This window comes from Bombina bombina, chromosome 7, assembly GCF_027579735.1.
Source record: "Bombina bombina isolate aBomBom1 chromosome 7, aBomBom1.pri, whole genome shotgun sequence".
NCBI lineage: Eukaryota > Metazoa > Chordata > Amphibia > Anura > Bombinatoridae > Bombina > Bombina bombina.
In genome coordinates, this window is record NC_069505.1 from 38,745,124 (window position 1) to 38,750,011 (window position 4,888).

The following is a 4,888-nucleotide window of genomic DNA, read 5'->3' on the forward strand; positions in this document are numbered from 1 at the left end:
CTTTACTTGTTTCTCTATGTAATCATCACTACAGTTTATTTATATCCCATTTCCAAGGCTGCAGTTATTTTTTATATTTGCCAAACACATTTAATAAAAATATTCTCAATATCTATAATACTTTTTTAGTGTTTTATATTAGGCACTTACTGTATACACTGATGTGACTGAACTAATTCATTTTAATACAACCAGATAGAGAAGTGCAGTCGTTGGCCCCGCCCACGTCTAATTAATATGTATTAGCACAAAGACACGCCCCCATGCTGCATGGGAAGCCCCGCCCCTCACTGATTCCTGAATATGCATTGCGTTTGCTGAACACGCAGGGAAGCCACGCCTCTTTCCTGGGGTCTTTTCATGGAGGGGGCGGGGCTGGTGTAGGAAGTGTGTGTCTGTGTTAGTGTGTGACAGTGTGTGAGCCGTGTCCTTTGCTGTGTCCTACAGCCGGCTCTGTATTAGCACCGCGATCATACACCGGAATGACAACACAGCCTTAACGTGAGTGTATCAGCATTACCTTGTGTGTGTGTATACTGTGTGTGTTATATATTGTGTCTGTGTGTAGTGATCATGTGTGTATATACTGTGTGTGTTATATTGTGTCTGTGTGTATATACTGTGTGTAATGTTATATTGTGTGTGTGTGTATATACTGTGTGTGTTATATATTGTGTCTGTGTGTAGTGATCATGTGTGTATATACTGTGTGTGTGTAGTGATCATGTGTGTATATACTGTGTGTGTGTAGTGATCATGTGTGTATATACTGTGTGTGTTATATTGTGTGTGTGTGTAGTGATCATGTGTGTATATACTGTGTGTGTGTAGTGATCATGTGTGTATATACTGTGTGTGTGTAGTGATCATGTGTGTATATACTGTGTGTGTTATATATTGTGTCTGTGTAGTGATCATGTGTGTATATACTGTGTGTGTTATATTGTGTCTGTGTGTATATACTGTGTGTGTTATATATTGTGTCTGTGTGTAGTGATCATGTGTGTATATACTGTGTGTGTTATATATTGTGTCTGTGTGTAGTGATCATGTGTGTATATACTGTGTGTGTTATATTGTGTCTGTGTGTATATACTGTGTGTGTTATATATTGTGTCTGTGTGTAGTGATCATGTGTGTATATACTGTGTGTGTTATATTGTGTCTGTGTGTATATACTGTGTGTAATGTTATATTGTGTGTGTATATACTGTGTGTGTTATATATTGTGTCTGTGTGTAGTGATCATGTGTGTATATACTGTGTGTGTGTAGTGATCATGTGTGTATATACTGTGTGTGTTATATTGCGTCTGTGTGTAGTGATCATGTGTGTATATACTGTGTGTGTTATATATTGTGTCTGTGTGTAGTGATCATGTGTGTATATACTGTGTGTGTTATATTGTGTGTCTGTGTAGTGATCATGTGTGTATATACTGTGTGTGTTATATATTGTGTCTGTGTGTAGTGATCATGTGTGTATATACTGTGTGTGTTATATTTTGTGTCTGTGTAGTGATCATGTGTGTATATACTGTGTGTGTTATATATTGTGTCTGTGTGTAGTGATCATGTGTGTATATACTGTGTGTGTTATATTGCGTCTGTGTGTAGTGATCATGTGTGTATATACTGTGTGTGTTATATATTGTGTCTGTGTGTAGTGATCATGTGTGTATATACTGTGTGTGTTATATTTTGTGTCTGTGTAGTGATCATGTGTGTATATACTGTGTGTGTTATATATTGTGTCTGTGTGTAGTGATCATGTGTGTATATACTGTGTGTGTTATATTGTGTCTGTGTGTAGTGATCATGTGTGTATATACTGTGTGTGTTATATATTGTGTCTGTGTGTAGTGATCATGTGTGTATATACTGTGTGTGTTATATTGCGTCTGTGTGTAGTGATCATGTGTGTATATACTGTGTGTGTTATATATTGTGTCTGTGTGTAGTGATCATGTGTGTATATACTGTGTGTGTTATATATTGTGTCTGTGTGTAGTGATCATGTGTGTATATACTGTGTGTGTTATATTGTGTCTGTGTGTAGTGATCATGTGTGTATATACTGTGTGTGTTATATTGTGTCTGTGTGTAGTGATCATGTGTGTATATACTGTGTGTGTTATATTGTGTCTGTGTGTAGTGATCATGTGTGTATATACTGTGTGTGTTATATTGTGTCTGTGTGTAGTGATCATGTGTGTATATACTGTGTGTGTTATATATTGTGTCTGTGTGTAGTGATCATGTGTGTATATACTGTGTGTGTGTAGTGATCATGTGTGTATATACTGTGTGTGTTATATTGTGTCTGTGTGTAGTGATCATGTGTGTATATACTGTGTGTGTTATATTGTGTCTGTGTGTAGTGATCATGTGTGTATATACTGTGTGTGTTATATTGTGTCTGTGTGTAGTGATCATGTGTGTATATACTGTGTGTGTTATATATTGTGTCTGTGTGTAGTGATCATGTGTGTATATACTGTGTGTGTTATATATTGTGTCTGTGTGTAGTGATCATGTGTGTATATACTGTGTGTGTTATATATTGTGTCTGTGTGTAGTGATCATGTGTGTGTATACTGTGTGTGTTATATTGTGTCTGTGTGTAGTGATCATGTGTGTATATACTGTGTGTGTTATATTGTGTCTGTGTGTAGTGATCATGTGTGTATATACTGTGTGTTATATTGTGTCTGTGTGTAGTGATCATGTGTGTATATACTGTGTGTGTTATATTGTGTCTGTGTAGTGATCATGTGTGTATATACTGTGTGTGTAGTGATCATGTGTGTATATACTGTGTGTAATGTTATATTGTGTCTGTGTGTATATACTGTGTGTGTTATATATTGTGTCTGTTTGTAGTGATCATGTGTGTATATACTGTGTGTGTTATATTTTGTGTCTGTGTAGTGATCATGTGTGTGTATACTGTGTGTGTTATATTGTGTCTGTGTGTAGTGATCATGTGTGTATATACTGTGTGTGTTATATTGTGTCTGTGTGTATATACTGTGTGTAATGTTATATTGTGTATGTGTGTATATACTGTGTGTGTTATATTTTGTGTCTGTGTAGTGATCATGTGTGTATATACTGTGTGTGTTATATATTGTGTCTGTGTGTAGTGATCATGTGTGTATATACTGTGTGTGTTATATTGTGTCTGTGTGTAGTGATCATGTGTGTATATACTGTGTGTGTTATATTGTGTCTGTGTGTAGTGATCATGTGTGTATATACTGTGTGTGTTATATTGTGTCTGTGTGTATATACTGTGTGTAATGTTATATTGTGTATGTGTGTATATACTGTGTATGTTATGTATTGTGTCTGTGTAGTGATCATGTGTGTATATACTGTGTGTAACATGTTATATTGTGTATGTATATACTGTGTGTGTAATGTGTTGTATTGTGTATATACTGTGTGTGTTATATTTTGTGTCTGTGTAGTGATCATGTGTGTATATACTGTGTGTGTTATATATTGTGTCTGTGTGTAGTGATCATGTGTGTATATACTGTGTGTTATATTTTGTGTCTGTGTAGTGATCATGTGTGTATATACTGTGTGTGTTATATATTGTGTCTGTGTGTAGTGATCATGTGTGTATATACTGTGTGTGTTATATTGTGTCTGTGTGTATATACTGTGTGTGTTATATTGTGTCTGTGTGTAATGTTATATTGTGTATGTGTGTATATACTGTGTATGTTATGTATTGTCTGTGTAGTGATCATGTGTGTATATACTGTGTGTAACATGTTATATTGTGTATGTATATACTGTGTGTGTAATGTGTTGTTATATACTGTGTGTGTAGTGATCATGTGTGTATATATTGTGTGTAATATGTTATATTGTGTATGTATGTATATACTGTGTGTGTAATTTGTTATATTGTGTATATACTGTGTGTGTAATGTGTTATATTGTTATATACTGTGTGTGTAATATATTGTGTATAGTGATCATGTGTGTATATACTGTGTGTGTGTAATGTGTTATATTGTTATATACTGTGTGTGTAGTGATCATGTGTGTATATACTGTGTGTAATGTTATATTGTGTCAGTATGTATATACTGTGTGTGTAATTTGTTATAATGTGTATGTATGTATATCCTGTGTGTGTAATGTGTTATATTGTGTATGTGTATATATACTGTGTGTAATATATTATATTGTGTATGTGTGTATATACTGTGTGTGTGTAATATGTTATATTGTGTATGTGTGTGTATATACTGTGTGTAAATTGTTTTATTGTGTATGTGTGTATATACTGTATGTGTGATGTGTTATATTGTTATATACTGTGTGTGTAATATATTGTGTATAGTGATCATGTGTGTATATACTGTGTGTAATATGTTATATTGTGTCTGTGTGTGTAATGTGTTATATTGTTATATACTGTGTGTGTTATATATTGTGTATGGTGATACTGTGTGTAATATGTTATATAATGTGGCTCTGTGTATATACAGTGTATGATATGTTGTGTAATTAGTTATATTGTTATATACTGTGTGTGTAATATATTGTGTATAGTCATCATGTGTGTGTATATACTGTGTGTAATATGTTATATTGTGTGTGTAATTTATTATTTACTGTGTGTGTAATATATTGTGTATAGTGATCATGTGTGTATATATTGTGTGTTATATTGTGTATATATGTATATACTGTGTGTGTGTGTAATGTTATATTGTGTCTAATGTTATATTGTGTCTGTGTAGTGATTGTGTGTGTATGTAGTGATCATCTTTGTGTGTGTGTGTGTGTATATATATATATATATATATATATATATATATATATATATATATATATATATATATATATTGTGTACGTAATATGTT

General features: G+C 33.4%; 1 protein-coding gene across 2 annotated transcripts in view; it reads left to right on the forward strand.

The window, feature by feature from the left end:
* Nucleotides 1-368: 368 nt before the first annotated feature.
* ESRRA (estrogen related receptor alpha) overlaps nt 369-4,888 on the forward strand; it is a 75,175-nt gene continuing 70,655 nt past the window's right edge. Inside the window, exon 1 of one of the 2 annotated variants that reach the window (XM_053720047.1) lies at nt 369-501. The gene's annotated coding sequence lies outside the window, so the exon portion shown is untranslated. The remainder of the gene's footprint in view (nt 502-4,888) is intronic. The other variant, XM_053720045.1, reaches the window with a different exon arrangement.